Below are 10,662 nucleotides of genomic sequence, written 5' to 3' on the forward strand. Positions count from 1 at the left end.
ATTTGGTCGTGTAATTGAAAAAATATTATTATTTATTTTTTGCAGGAACGACGTCGTTAGGACAGGTGATGGGGGCGTTGAGGATGGGCGTGACGGGCGGCGTCATGCGTCGGTGCGCGTGGAGGCTAGGTCGGTGGGGGGCAGGCTAGGGCGTTGGGAGGAAGGAGGTGTTTAATAGAATTTAGAGTGCTATGAATGATGGATGCGATCATACCAGCACTAACGCACCGGATCCCATCAGAACTCCGAAGTTAAGCGTGCTTGGGCGAGAGTAGTACTAGGATGGGTGACCCCCTGGGAAGTCCTCGTGTTGCATCCCTCCTTTTTGTCGAAATTTGGTCGTGTAATTGAAAAAATATTATTATTTATTTTTTGCAGGAACGACGTCGTTAGGACAGGTGATGGGGGCGTTGAGGATGGGCGTGACGGGCGGCGTCATGCGTCGGTGCGCGTGGAGGCTAGGTCGGTGGGGGCAGGCTAGGGCGTTGGGAGGAAGGAGGTGTTTAATAGAATTTAGAGTGCTATGAATGATGGATGCGATCATACCAGCACTAACGCACCGGATCCCATCAGAACTCCGAAGTTAAGCGTGCTTGGGCGAGAGTAGTACTAGGATGGGTGACCCCCTGGGAAGTCCTCGTGTTGCATCCCTCCTTTTTGTCGAAATTTGGTCGTGTAATTGAAAAAATATTATTATTTGTTTTTTGCATGAACGACGTCGTTAGGACAGGTGATGGGGGCGTTGAGGATGGGCGTGACGGGCGGCGTCATGCGTCGGTGCGCGTGGAGGCTAGGTCGGTGGGGGGCAGGCTAGGGCGTTGGGAGGAAGGAGGTGTTTAATAGAATTTAGAGTGCTATGAATGATGGATGCGATCATACCAGCACTAACGCACCGGATCCCATCAGAACTCCGAAGTTAAGCGTGCTTGGGCGAGAGTAGTACTAGGATGGGTGACCCCCTGGGAAGTCCTCGTGTTGCATCCCTCCTTTTTGTCGAAATTTGGTCGTGTAATTGAAAAAATATTATTATTTGTTTTTTGCATGAACGACGTCGTTAGGACAGGTGATGGGGGCGTTGAGGATGGGCGTGACGGGCGGCGTCATGCGTCGGTGCGCGTGGAGGCTAGGTCGGTGGGGGGCAGGCTAGGGCGTTGGGAGGAAGGAGGTGTTTAATAGAATTTAGAGTGCTATGAATGATGGATGCGATCATACCAGCACTAACGCACCGGATCCCATCAGAACTCCGAAGTTAAGCGTGCTTGGGCGAGAGTAGTACTAGGATGGGTGACCCCCTGGGAAGTCCTCGTGTTGCATCCCTCCTTTTTGTCGAAATTTGGTCGTGTAATTGAAAAAATATTATTATTTTTTTTTGCAGGAACGACGTCGTTAGGACAGGTGATGGGGGCGTTGAGGATGGGCGTGACGGGCGGCGTCATGCGTCGGTGCGCGTGGAGGCTAGGTCGGTGGGGGGCAGGCTAGGGCGTTGGGAGGAAGGAGGTGTTTAATAGAATTTAGAGTGCTATGAATGATGGATGCGATCATACCAGCACTAACGCACCGGATCCCATCAGAACTCCGAAGTTAAGCGTGCTTGGGCGAGAGTAGTACTAGGATGGGTGACCCCCTGGGAAGTCCTCGTGTTGCATCCCTCCTTTTTGTCGAAATTTGGTCGTGTAATTGAAAAAATATTATTATTTATTTTTTGCAGGAACGACGTCGTTAGGACAGGTGATGGGGGCGTTGAGGATGGGCGTGACGGGCGCGTCATGCGTCGGTGCGCGTGGAGGCTAGGTCGGTGGGGGGCAGGCTAGGGCGTTGGGAGGAAGGAGGTGTTTAATAGAATTTAGAGTGCTATGAATGATGGATGCGATCATACCAGCACTAACGCACCGGATCCCATCAGAACTCCGAAGTTAAGCGTGCTTGGGCGAGAGTAGTACTAGGATGGGTGACCCCCTGGGAAGTCCTCGTGTTGCATCCCTCCTTTTTGTCGAAATTTGGTCGTGTAATTGAAAAAATATTATTATTTTTTTTTGCATGAACGACGTCGTTAGGACAGGTGATGGGGGCGTTGAGGATGGGCGTGACGGGCGGCGTCATGCGTCGGTGCGCGTGGAGGCTAGGTCGGTGGGGGGCAGGCTAGGGCGTTGGGAGGAAGGAGGTGTTTAATAGAATTTAGAGTGCTATGAATGATGGATGCGATCATACCAGCACTAACGCACCGGATCCCATCAGAACTCCGAAGTTAAGCGTGCTTGGGCGAGAGTAGTACTAGGATGGGTGACCCCCTGGGAAGTCCTCGTGTTGCATCCCTCCTTTTTGTCGAAATTTGGTCGTGTAATTGAAAAAATATTATTATTTTTTTTTGCAGGAACGACGTCGTTAGGACAGGTGATGGGGGCGTTGAGGATGGGCGTGACGGGCGGCGTCATGCGTCGGTGCGCGTGGAGGCTAGGTCGGTGGGGGGCAGGCTAGGGCGTTGGGAGGAAGGAGGTGTTTAATAGAATTTAGAGTGCTATGAATGATGGATGCGATCATACCAGCACTAACGCACCGGATCCCATCAGAACTCCGAAGTTAAGCGTGCTTGGGCGAGAGTAGTACTAGGATGGGTGACCCCCTGGGAAGTCCTCGTGTTGCATCCCTCCTTTTTGTCGAAATTTGGTCGTGTAATTGAAAAAATATTATTATTTATTTTTTGCAGGAACGACGTCGTTAGGACAGGTGATGGGGGCGTTGAGGATGGGCGTGACGGGCGGCGTCATGCGTCGGTGCGCGTGGAGGCTAGGTCGGTGGGGGGCAGGCTAGGGCGTTGGGAGGAAGGAGGTGTTTAATAGAATTTAGAGTGCTATGAATGATGGATGCGATCATACCAGCACTAACGCACCGGATCCCATCAGAACTCCGAAGTTAAGCGTGCTTGGGCGAGAGTAGTACTAGGATGGGTGACCCCCTGGGAAGTCCTCGTGTTGCATCCCTCTTTTTGTCGAAATTTGGTCGTGTAATTGAAAAAATATTATTATTTATTTTTTGCAGGAACGACGTCGTTAGGACAGGTGATGGGGGCGTTGAGGATGGGCGTGACGGGCGGCGTCATGCGTCGGTGCGCGTGGAGGCTAGGTCGGTGGGGGGCAGGCTAGGGCGTTGGGAGGAAGGAGGTGTTTAATAGAATTTAGAGTGCTATGAATGATGGATGCGATCATACCAGCACTAACGCACCGGATCCCATCAGAACTCCGAAGTTAAGCGTGCTTGGGCGAGAGTAGTACTAGGATGGGTGACCCCCTGGGAAGTCCTCGTGTTGCATCCCTCCTTTTTGTCGAAATTTGGTCGTGTAATTGAAAAAATATTATTATTTATTTTTTGCAGGAACGACGTCGTTAGGACAGGTGATGGGGGCGTTGAGGATGGGCGTGACGGGCGGCGTCATGCGTCGGTGCGCGTGGAGGCTAGGTCGGTGGGGGGCAGGCTAGGGCGTTGGGAGGAAGGAGGTGTTTAATAGAATTTAGAGTGCTATGAATGATGGATGCGATCATACCAGCACTAACGCACCGGATCCCATCAGAACTCCGAAGTTAAGCGTGCTTGGGCGAGAGTAGTACTAGGATGGGTGACCCCCTGGGAAGTCCTCGTGTTGCATCCCTCTTTTTGTCGAAATTTGGTCGTGTAATTGAAAAAATATTATTATTTTTTTTTGCATGAACGACGTCGTTAGGACAGGTGATGGGGGCGTTGAGGATGGGCGTGACGGGCGGCGTCATGCGTCGGTGCGCGTGGAGGCTAGGTCGGTGGGGGGCAGGCTAGGGCGTTGGGAGGAAGGAGGTGTTTAATAGAATTTAGAGTGCTATGAATGATGGATGCGATCATACCAGCACTAACGCACCGGATCCCATCAGAACTCCGAAGTTAAGCGTGCTTGGGCGAGAGTAGTACTAGGATGGGTGACCCCCTGGGAAGTCCTCGTGTTGCATCCCTCCTTTTTGTCGAAATTTGGTCGTGTAATTGAAAAAATATTATTATTTTTTTTTGCATGAACGACGTCGTTAGGACAGGTGATGGGGGCGTTGAGGATGGGCGTGACGGGCGGCGTCATGCGTCGGTGCGCGTGGAGGCTAGGTCGGTGGGGGGCAGGCTAGGGCGTTGGGAGGAAGGAGGTGTTTAATAGAATTTAGAGTGCTATGAATGATGGATGCGATCATACCAGCACTAACGCACCGGATCCCATCAGAACTCCGAAGTTAAGCGTGCTTGGGCGAGAGTAGTACTAGGATGGGTGACCCCCTGGGAAGTCCTCGTGTTGCATCCCTCCTTTTTGTCGAAATTTGGTCGTGTAATTGAAAAAATATTATTATTTGTTTTTTGCATGAACGACGTCGTTAGGACAGGTGATGGGGGCGTTGAGGATGGGCGTGACGGGCGGCGTCATGCGTCGGTGCGCGTGGAGGCTAGGTCGGTGGGGGGCAGGCTAGGGCGTTGGGAGGAAGGAGGTGTTTAATAGAATTTAGAGTGCTATGAATGATGGATGCGATCATACCAGCACTAACGCACCGGATCCCATCAGAACTCCGAAGTTAAGCGTGCTTGGGCGAGAGTAGTACTAGGATGGGTGACCCCCTGGGAAGTCCTCGTGTTGCATCCCTCCTTTTTGTCGAAATTTGGTCGTGTAATTGAAAAAATATTATTATTTATTTTTTGCAGGAACGACGTCGTTAGGACAGGTGATGGGGGCGTTGAGGATGGGCGTGACGGGCGGCGTCATGCGTCGGTGCGCGTGGAGGCTAGGTCGGTGGGGGGCAGGCTAGGGCGTTGGGAGGAAGGAGGTGTTTAATAGAATTTAGAGTGCTATGAATGATGGATGCGATCATACCAGCACTAACGCACCGGATCCCATCAGAACTCCGAAGTTAAGCGTGCTTGGGCGAGAGTAGTACTAGGATGGGTGACCCCCTGGGAAGTCCTCGTGTTGCATCCCTCCTTTTTGTCGAAATTTGGTCGTGTAATTGAAAAAATATTATTATTTTTTTTTGCAGGAACGACGTCGTTAGGACAGGTGATGGGGGCGTTGAGGATGGGCGTGACGGGCGGCGTCATGCGTCGGTGCGCGTGGAGGCTAGGTCGGTGGGGGGCAGGCTAGGGCGTTGGGAGGAAGGAGGTGTTTAATAGAATTTAGAGTGCTATGAATGATGGATGCGATCATACCAGCACTAACGCACCGGATCCCATCAGAACTCCGAAGTTAAGCGTGCTTGGGCGAGAGTAGTACTAGGATGGGTGACCCCCTGGGAAGTCCTCGTGTTGCATCCCTCCTTTTTGTCGAAATTTGGTCGTGTAATTGAAAAAATATTATTATTTGTTTTTTGCATGAACGACGTCGTTAGGACAGGTGATGGGGGCGTTGAGGATGGGCGTGACGGGCGGCGTCATGCGTCGGTGCGCGTGGAGGCTAGGTCGGTGGGGGGCAGGCTAGGGCGTTGGGAGGAAGGAGGTGTTTAATAGAATTTAGAGTGCTATGAATGATGGATGCGATCATACCAGCACTAACGCACCGGATCCCATCAGAACTCCGAAGTTAAGCGTGCTTGGGCGAGAGTAGTACTAGGATGGGTGACCCCCTGGGAAGTCCTCGTGTTGCATCCCTCCTTTTTGTCGAAATTTGGTCGTGTAATTGAAAAAATATTATTATTTATTTTTTGCAGGAACGACGTCGTTAGGACAGGTGATGGGGGCGTTGAGGATGGGCGTGACGGGCGGCGTCATGCGTCGGTGCGCGTGGAGGCTAGGTCGGTGGGGGGCAGGCTAGGGCGTTGGGAGGAAGGAGGTGTTTAATAGAATTTAGAGTGCTATGAATGATGGATGCGATCATACCAGCACTAACGCACCGGATCCCATCAGAACTCCGAAGTTAAGCGTGCTTGGGCGAGAGTAGTACTAGGATGGGTGACCCCCTGGGAAGTCCTCGTGTTGCATCCCTCCTTTTTGTCGAAATTTGGTCGTGTAATTGAAAAAATATTATTATTTATTTTTTGCAGGAACGACGTCGTTAGGACAGGTGATGGGGGCGTTGAGGATGGGCGTGACGGGCGGCGTCATGCGTCGGTGCGCGTGGAGGCTAGGTCGGTGGGGGGCAGGCTAGGGCGTTGGGAGGAAGGAGGTGTTTAATAGAATTTAGAGTGCTATGAATGATGGATGCGATCATACCAGCACTAACGCACCGGATCCCATCAGAACTCCGAAGTTAAGCGTGCTTGGGCGAGAGTAGTACTAGGATGGGTGACCCCCTGGGAAGTCCTCGTGTTGCATCCCTCCTTTTTGTCGAAATTTGGTCGTGTAATTGAAAAAATATTATTATTTTTTTTTGCAGGAACGACGTCGTTAGGACAGGTGATGGGGGCGTTGAGGATGGGCGTGACGGGCGGCGTCATGCGTCGGTGCGCGTGGAGGCTAGGTCGGTGGGGGGCAGGCTAGGGCGTTGGGAGGAAGGAGGTGTTTAATAGAATTTAGAGTGCTATGAATGATGGATGCGATCATACCAGCACTAACGCACCGGATCCCATCAGAACTCCGAAGTTAAGCGTGCTTGGGCGAGAGTAGTACTAGGATGGGTGACCCCCTGGGAAGTCCTCGTGTTGCATCCCTCCTTTTTGTCGAAATTTGGTCGTGTAATTGAAAAAATATTATTATTTATTTTTTGCAGGAACGACGTCGTTAGGACAGGTGATGGGGGCGTTGAGGATGGGCGTGACGGGCGGCGTCATGCGTCGGTGCGCGTGGAGGCTAGGTCGGTGGGGGGCAGGCTAGGGCGTTGGGAGGAAGGAGGTGTTTAATAGAATTTAGAGTGCTATGAATGATGGATGCGATCATACCAGCACTAACGCACCGGATCCCATCAGAACTCCGAAGTTAAGCGTGCTTGGGCGAGAGTAGTACTAGGATGGGTGACCCCCTGGGAAGTCCTCGTGTTGCATCCCTCCTTTTTGTCGAAATTTGGTCGTGTAATTGAAAAAATATTATTATTTTTTTTTGCATGAACGACGTCGTTAGGACAGGTGATGGGGGCGTTGAGGATGGGCGTGACGGGCGGCGTCATGCGTCGGTGCGCGTGGAGGCTAGGTCGGTGGGGGGCAGGCTAGGGCGTTGGGAGGAAGGAGGTGTTTAATAGAATTTAGAGTGCTATGAATGATGGATGCGATCATACCAGCACTAACGCACCGGATCCCATCAGAACTCCGAAGTTAAGCGTGCTTGGGCGAGAGTAGTACTAGGATGGGTGACCCCCTGGGAAGTCCTCGTGTTGCATCCCTCCTTTTTGTCGAAATTTGGTCGTGTAATTGAAAAAATATTATTATTTATTTTTTGCAGGAACGACGTCGTTAGGACAGGTGATGGGGGCGTTGAGGATGGGCGTGACGGGCGGCGTCATGCGTCGGTGCGCGTGGAGGCTAGGTCGGTGGGGGGCAGGCTAGGGCGTTGGGAGGAAGGAGGTGTTTAATAGAATTTAGAGTGCTATGAATGATGGATGCGATCATACCAGCACTAACGCACCGGATCCCATCAGAACTCCGAAGTTAAGCGTGCTTGGGCGAGAGTAGTACTAGGATGGGTGACCCCCTGGGAAGTCCTCGTGTTGCATCCCTCCTTTTTGTCGAAATTTGGTCGTGTAATTGAAAAAATATTATTATTTGTTTTTTGCATGAACGACGTCGTTAGGACAGGTGATGGGGGCGTTGAGGATGGGCGTGACGGGCGGCGTCATGCGTCGGTGCGCGTGGAGGCTAGGTCGGTGGGGGGCAGGCTAGGGCGTTGGGAGGAAGGAGGTGTTTAATAGAATTTAGAGTGCTATGAATGATGGATGCGATCATACCAGCACTAACGCACCGGATCCCATCAGAACTCCGAAGTTAAGCGTGCTTGGGCGAGAGTAGTACTAGGATGGGTGACCCCCTGGGAAGTCCTCGTGTTGCATCCCTCCTTTTTGTCGAAATTTGGTCGTGTAATTGAAAAAATATTATTATTTTTTTTTGCATGAACGACGTCGTTAGGACAGGTGATGGGGGCGTTGAGGATGGGCGTGACGGGCGGCGTCATGCGTCGGTGCGCGTGGAGGCTAGGTCGGTGGGGGGCAGGCTAGGGCGTTGGGAGGAAGGAGGTGTTTAATAGAATTTAGAGTGCTATGAATGATGGATGCGATCATACCAGCACTAACGCACCGGATCCCATCAGAACTCCGAAGTTAAGCGTGCTTGGGCGAGAGTAGTACTAGGATGGGTGACCCCCTGGGAAGTCCTCGTGTTGCATCCCTCCTTTTTGTCGAAATTTGGTCGTGTAATTGAAAAAATATTATTATTTTTTTTTGCAGGAACGACGTCGTTAGGACAGGTGATGGGGGCGTTGAGGATGGGCGTGACGGGCGGCGTCATGCGTCGGTGCGCGTGGAGGCTAGGTCGGTGGGGGGCAGGCTAGGGCGTTGGGAGGAAGGAGGTGTTTAATAGAATTTAGAGTGCTATGAATGATGGATGCGATCATACCAGCACTAACGCACCGGATCCCATCAGAACTCCGAAGTTAAGCGTGCTTGGGCGAGAGTAGTACTAGGATGGGTGACCCCCTGGGAAGTCCTCGTGTTGCATCCCTCCTTTTTGTCGAAATTTGGTCGTGTAATTGAAAAAATATTATTATTTTTTTTTGCATGAACGACGTCGTTAGGACAGGTGATGGGGGCGTTGAGGATGGGCGTGACGGGCGGCGTCATGCGTCGGTGCGCGTGGAGGCTAGGTCGGTGGGGGGCAGGCTAGGGCGTTGGGAGGAAGGAGGTGTTTAATAGAATTTAGAGTGCTATGAATGATGGATGCGATCATACCAGCACTAACGCACCGGATCCCATCAGAACTCCGAAGTTAAGCGTGCTTGGGCGAGAGTAGTACTAGGATGGGTGACCCCCTGGGAAGTCCTCGTGTTGCATCCCTCCTTTTTGTCGAAATTTGGTCGTGTAATTGAAAAAATATTATTATTTTTTTTTGCAGGAACGACGTCGTTAGGACAGGTGATGGGGGCGTTGAGGATGGGCGTGACGGGCGGCGTCATGCGTCGGTGCGCGTGGAGGCTAGGTCGGTGGGGGCAGGCTAGGGCGTTGGGAGGAAGGAGGTGTTTAATAGAATTTAGAGTGCTATGAATGATGGATGCGATCATACCAGCACTAACGCACCGGATCCCATCAGAACTCCGAAGTTAAGCGTGCTTGGGCGAGAGTAGTACTAGGATGGGTGACCCCCTGGGAAGTCCTCGTGTTGCATCCCTCCTTTTTGTCGAAATTTGGTCGTGTAATTGAAAAAATATTATTATTTATTTTTTGCAGGAACGACGTCGTTAGGACAGGTGATGGGGGCGTTGAGGATGGGCGTGACGGGCGGCGTCATGCGTCGGTGCGCGTGGAGGCTAGGTCGGTGGGGGGCAGGCTAGGGCGTTGGGAGGAAGGAGGTGTTTAATAGAATTTAGAGTGCTATGAATGATGGATGCGATCATACCAGCACTAACGCACCGGATCCCATCAGAACTCCGAAGTTAAGCGTGCTTGGGCGAGAGTAGTACTAGGATGGGTGACCCCCTGGGAAGTCCTCGTGTTGCATCCCTCCTTTTTGTCGAAATTTGTCGTGTAATTGAAAAAATATTATTATTTATTTTTTGCAGGAACGACGTCGTTAGGACAGTGATGGGGGCGTTGAGGATGGGCGTGACGGGCGACGTCATGTGGTTGTAAATTGAGGCTAGGTCGGTGGGGGCAGGCTAGGGCGTTGGGAGGAAGGAGGTGTTTAATAGAATTTAGAGTGCTATGAATGATGGATGCGATCATACCAGCACTAACGCACCGGATCCCATCAGAACTCCGAAGTTAAGCGTGCTTGGGCGAGAGTAGTACTAGGATGGGTGACCCCCTGGGAAGTCCTCGTGTTGCATCCCTCCTTTTTGTCGAAATTTGGTCGTGTAATTGAAAAAATATTATTATTTATTTTTTGCAGGAACGACGTCGTTAGGACAGGTGATGGGGCGTTGAGGATGGCGTGACGGGCGGCGTCATGCGTCGGTGCGCGTGGAGGCTAGGTCGGTGGGGGCAGGCTAGGGCGTTGGGAGGAAGGAGGTGTTTAATAGAATTTAGAGTGCTATGAATGATGGATGCGATCATACCAGCACTAACGCACCGGATCCCATCAGAACTCCGAAGTTAAGCGTGCTTGGGCGAGAGTAGTACTAGGATGGGTGACCCCCTGGGAAGTCCTCGTGTTGCATCCCTCCTTTTTGTCGAAATTTGGTCGTGTAATTGAAAAAATATTATTATTTTTTTTGCAGGAACGACGTCGTTAGGACAGGTGATGGGGCGTTGAGGATGGGCGTGACGGGCGCGTCATGCGTCGGTGCGCGTGGAGGCTAGGTCGGTGGGGGCAGGCTAGGGCGTTGGGAGGAAGGAGGTGTTTAATAGAATTTAGAGTGCTATGAATGATGGATGCGATCATACCAGCACTAACGCACCGGATCCCATCAGAACTCCGAAGTTAAGCGTGCTTGGGCGAGAGTAGTACTAGGATGGGTGACCCCTGGGAAGTCCTCGTGTTGCATCCCTCCTTTTTGTCGAAATTTGGTCGTGTAATTGAAAAAATAAAATTATTATTT

General features: G+C 51.7%; 32 non-coding genes across 32 annotated transcripts; all 32 read left to right on the plus strand.

The window, feature by feature from the left end:
• Window positions 1–200: 200 nt before the first annotated feature.
• LOC125825757 (5S ribosomal RNA) lies at window positions 201–319 on the plus strand. The gene has a single exon (XR_007442886.1). It is a non-coding gene; the product is annotated as a 5S ribosomal RNA (ribosomal RNA).
• Window positions 320–532: 213 nt separating this feature from the next.
• On the plus strand, window positions 533–651 carry LOC125825768 (5S ribosomal RNA). The gene has a single exon (XR_007442897.1). It is a non-coding gene; the product is annotated as a 5S ribosomal RNA (ribosomal RNA).
• A 214-nt stretch (window positions 652–865) lies between these two features.
• On the plus strand, window positions 866–984 carry LOC125825780 (5S ribosomal RNA). The gene has a single exon (XR_007442908.1). It is a non-coding gene; the product is annotated as a 5S ribosomal RNA (ribosomal RNA).
• A 214-nt stretch (window positions 985–1,198) lies between these two features.
• LOC125825789 (5S ribosomal RNA) lies at window positions 1,199–1,317 on the plus strand. Its single transcript, XR_007442916.1, has one exon. It is a non-coding gene; the product is annotated as a 5S ribosomal RNA (ribosomal RNA).
• Window positions 1,318–1,530: 213 nt separating this feature from the next.
• Window positions 1,531–1,649, plus strand: LOC125825790 (5S ribosomal RNA). The gene has a single exon (XR_007442917.1). It is a non-coding gene; the product is annotated as a 5S ribosomal RNA (ribosomal RNA).
• A 213-nt stretch (window positions 1,650–1,862) lies between these two features.
• On the plus strand, window positions 1,863–1,981 carry LOC125825758 (5S ribosomal RNA). The gene has a single exon (XR_007442887.1). It is a non-coding gene; the product is annotated as a 5S ribosomal RNA (ribosomal RNA).
• Window positions 1,982–2,194: 213 nt separating this feature from the next.
• Window positions 2,195–2,313, plus strand: LOC125825759 (5S ribosomal RNA). The gene has a single exon (XR_007442888.1). It is a non-coding gene; the product is annotated as a 5S ribosomal RNA (ribosomal RNA).
• A 213-nt stretch (window positions 2,314–2,526) lies between these two features.
• LOC125825760 (5S ribosomal RNA) lies at window positions 2,527–2,645 on the plus strand. The gene has a single exon (XR_007442889.1). It is a non-coding gene; the product is annotated as a 5S ribosomal RNA (ribosomal RNA).
• A 214-nt stretch (window positions 2,646–2,859) lies between these two features.
• LOC125825761 (5S ribosomal RNA) lies at window positions 2,860–2,978 on the plus strand. Its single transcript, XR_007442890.1, has one exon. It is a non-coding gene; the product is annotated as a 5S ribosomal RNA (ribosomal RNA).
• A 213-nt stretch (window positions 2,979–3,191) lies between these two features.
• Window positions 3,192–3,310, plus strand: LOC125825762 (5S ribosomal RNA). The gene has a single exon (XR_007442891.1). It is a non-coding gene; the product is annotated as a 5S ribosomal RNA (ribosomal RNA).
• A 214-nt stretch (window positions 3,311–3,524) lies between these two features.
• LOC125825763 (5S ribosomal RNA) lies at window positions 3,525–3,643 on the plus strand. The gene has a single exon (XR_007442892.1). It is a non-coding gene; the product is annotated as a 5S ribosomal RNA (ribosomal RNA).
• Window positions 3,644–3,855: 212 nt separating this feature from the next.
• On the plus strand, window positions 3,856–3,974 carry LOC125825764 (5S ribosomal RNA). The gene has a single exon (XR_007442893.1). It is a non-coding gene; the product is annotated as a 5S ribosomal RNA (ribosomal RNA).
• A 213-nt stretch (window positions 3,975–4,187) lies between these two features.
• On the plus strand, window positions 4,188–4,306 carry LOC125825765 (5S ribosomal RNA). Its single transcript, XR_007442894.1, has one exon. It is a non-coding gene; the product is annotated as a 5S ribosomal RNA (ribosomal RNA).
• Window positions 4,307–4,520: 214 nt separating this feature from the next.
• Window positions 4,521–4,639, plus strand: LOC125825766 (5S ribosomal RNA). The gene has a single exon (XR_007442895.1). It is a non-coding gene; the product is annotated as a 5S ribosomal RNA (ribosomal RNA).
• Window positions 4,640–4,853: 214 nt separating this feature from the next.
• On the plus strand, window positions 4,854–4,972 carry LOC125825767 (5S ribosomal RNA). Its single transcript, XR_007442896.1, has one exon. It is a non-coding gene; the product is annotated as a 5S ribosomal RNA (ribosomal RNA).
• Window positions 4,973–5,185: 213 nt separating this feature from the next.
• On the plus strand, window positions 5,186–5,304 carry LOC125825769 (5S ribosomal RNA). The gene has a single exon (XR_007442898.1). It is a non-coding gene; the product is annotated as a 5S ribosomal RNA (ribosomal RNA).
• A 214-nt stretch (window positions 5,305–5,518) lies between these two features.
• Window positions 5,519–5,637, plus strand: LOC125825770 (5S ribosomal RNA). The gene has a single exon (XR_007442899.1). It is a non-coding gene; the product is annotated as a 5S ribosomal RNA (ribosomal RNA).
• A 214-nt stretch (window positions 5,638–5,851) lies between these two features.
• Window positions 5,852–5,970, plus strand: LOC125825772 (5S ribosomal RNA). Its single transcript, XR_007442900.1, has one exon. It is a non-coding gene; the product is annotated as a 5S ribosomal RNA (ribosomal RNA).
• A 214-nt stretch (window positions 5,971–6,184) lies between these two features.
• LOC125825773 (5S ribosomal RNA) lies at window positions 6,185–6,303 on the plus strand. The gene has a single exon (XR_007442901.1). It is a non-coding gene; the product is annotated as a 5S ribosomal RNA (ribosomal RNA).
• Window positions 6,304–6,516: 213 nt separating this feature from the next.
• LOC125825774 (5S ribosomal RNA) lies at window positions 6,517–6,635 on the plus strand. The gene has a single exon (XR_007442902.1). It is a non-coding gene; the product is annotated as a 5S ribosomal RNA (ribosomal RNA).
• A 214-nt stretch (window positions 6,636–6,849) lies between these two features.
• On the plus strand, window positions 6,850–6,968 carry LOC125825775 (5S ribosomal RNA). The gene has a single exon (XR_007442903.1). It is a non-coding gene; the product is annotated as a 5S ribosomal RNA (ribosomal RNA).
• A 213-nt stretch (window positions 6,969–7,181) lies between these two features.
• LOC125825776 (5S ribosomal RNA) lies at window positions 7,182–7,300 on the plus strand. Its single transcript, XR_007442904.1, has one exon. It is a non-coding gene; the product is annotated as a 5S ribosomal RNA (ribosomal RNA).
• A 214-nt stretch (window positions 7,301–7,514) lies between these two features.
• Window positions 7,515–7,633, plus strand: LOC125825777 (5S ribosomal RNA). The gene has a single exon (XR_007442905.1). It is a non-coding gene; the product is annotated as a 5S ribosomal RNA (ribosomal RNA).
• Window positions 7,634–7,847: 214 nt separating this feature from the next.
• LOC125825778 (5S ribosomal RNA) lies at window positions 7,848–7,966 on the plus strand. The gene has a single exon (XR_007442906.1). It is a non-coding gene; the product is annotated as a 5S ribosomal RNA (ribosomal RNA).
• Window positions 7,967–8,179: 213 nt separating this feature from the next.
• On the plus strand, window positions 8,180–8,298 carry LOC125825779 (5S ribosomal RNA). The gene has a single exon (XR_007442907.1). It is a non-coding gene; the product is annotated as a 5S ribosomal RNA (ribosomal RNA).
• A 213-nt stretch (window positions 8,299–8,511) lies between these two features.
• LOC125825781 (5S ribosomal RNA) lies at window positions 8,512–8,630 on the plus strand. Its single transcript, XR_007442909.1, has one exon. It is a non-coding gene; the product is annotated as a 5S ribosomal RNA (ribosomal RNA).
• A 213-nt stretch (window positions 8,631–8,843) lies between these two features.
• Window positions 8,844–8,962, plus strand: LOC125825782 (5S ribosomal RNA). The gene has a single exon (XR_007442910.1). It is a non-coding gene; the product is annotated as a 5S ribosomal RNA (ribosomal RNA).
• A 212-nt stretch (window positions 8,963–9,174) lies between these two features.
• Window positions 9,175–9,293, plus strand: LOC125825783 (5S ribosomal RNA). The gene has a single exon (XR_007442911.1). It is a non-coding gene; the product is annotated as a 5S ribosomal RNA (ribosomal RNA).
• Window positions 9,294–9,507: 214 nt separating this feature from the next.
• Window positions 9,508–9,626, plus strand: LOC125825784 (5S ribosomal RNA). Its single transcript, XR_007442912.1, has one exon. It is a non-coding gene; the product is annotated as a 5S ribosomal RNA (ribosomal RNA).
• Window positions 9,627–9,835: 209 nt separating this feature from the next.
• Window positions 9,836–9,954, plus strand: LOC125825785 (5S ribosomal RNA). The gene has a single exon (XR_007442913.1). It is a non-coding gene; the product is annotated as a 5S ribosomal RNA (ribosomal RNA).
• Window positions 9,955–10,165: 211 nt separating this feature from the next.
• Window positions 10,166–10,284, plus strand: LOC125825786 (5S ribosomal RNA). Its single transcript, XR_007442914.1, has one exon. It is a non-coding gene; the product is annotated as a 5S ribosomal RNA (ribosomal RNA).
• A 209-nt stretch (window positions 10,285–10,493) lies between these two features.
• Window positions 10,494–10,611, plus strand: LOC125825788 (5S ribosomal RNA). The gene has a single exon (XR_007442915.1). It is a non-coding gene; the product is annotated as a 5S ribosomal RNA (ribosomal RNA).
• Window positions 10,612–10,662: the final 51 nt, after the last annotated feature.

The sequence above is a fragment of the Solanum verrucosum genome, unplaced genomic scaffold, assembly GCF_900185275.1.
Source record: "Solanum verrucosum unplaced genomic scaffold, falcon-dt-bn FXZP01000479.1, whole genome shotgun sequence".
NCBI lineage: Eukaryota > Viridiplantae > Streptophyta > Magnoliopsida > Solanales > Solanaceae > Solanum > Solanum verrucosum.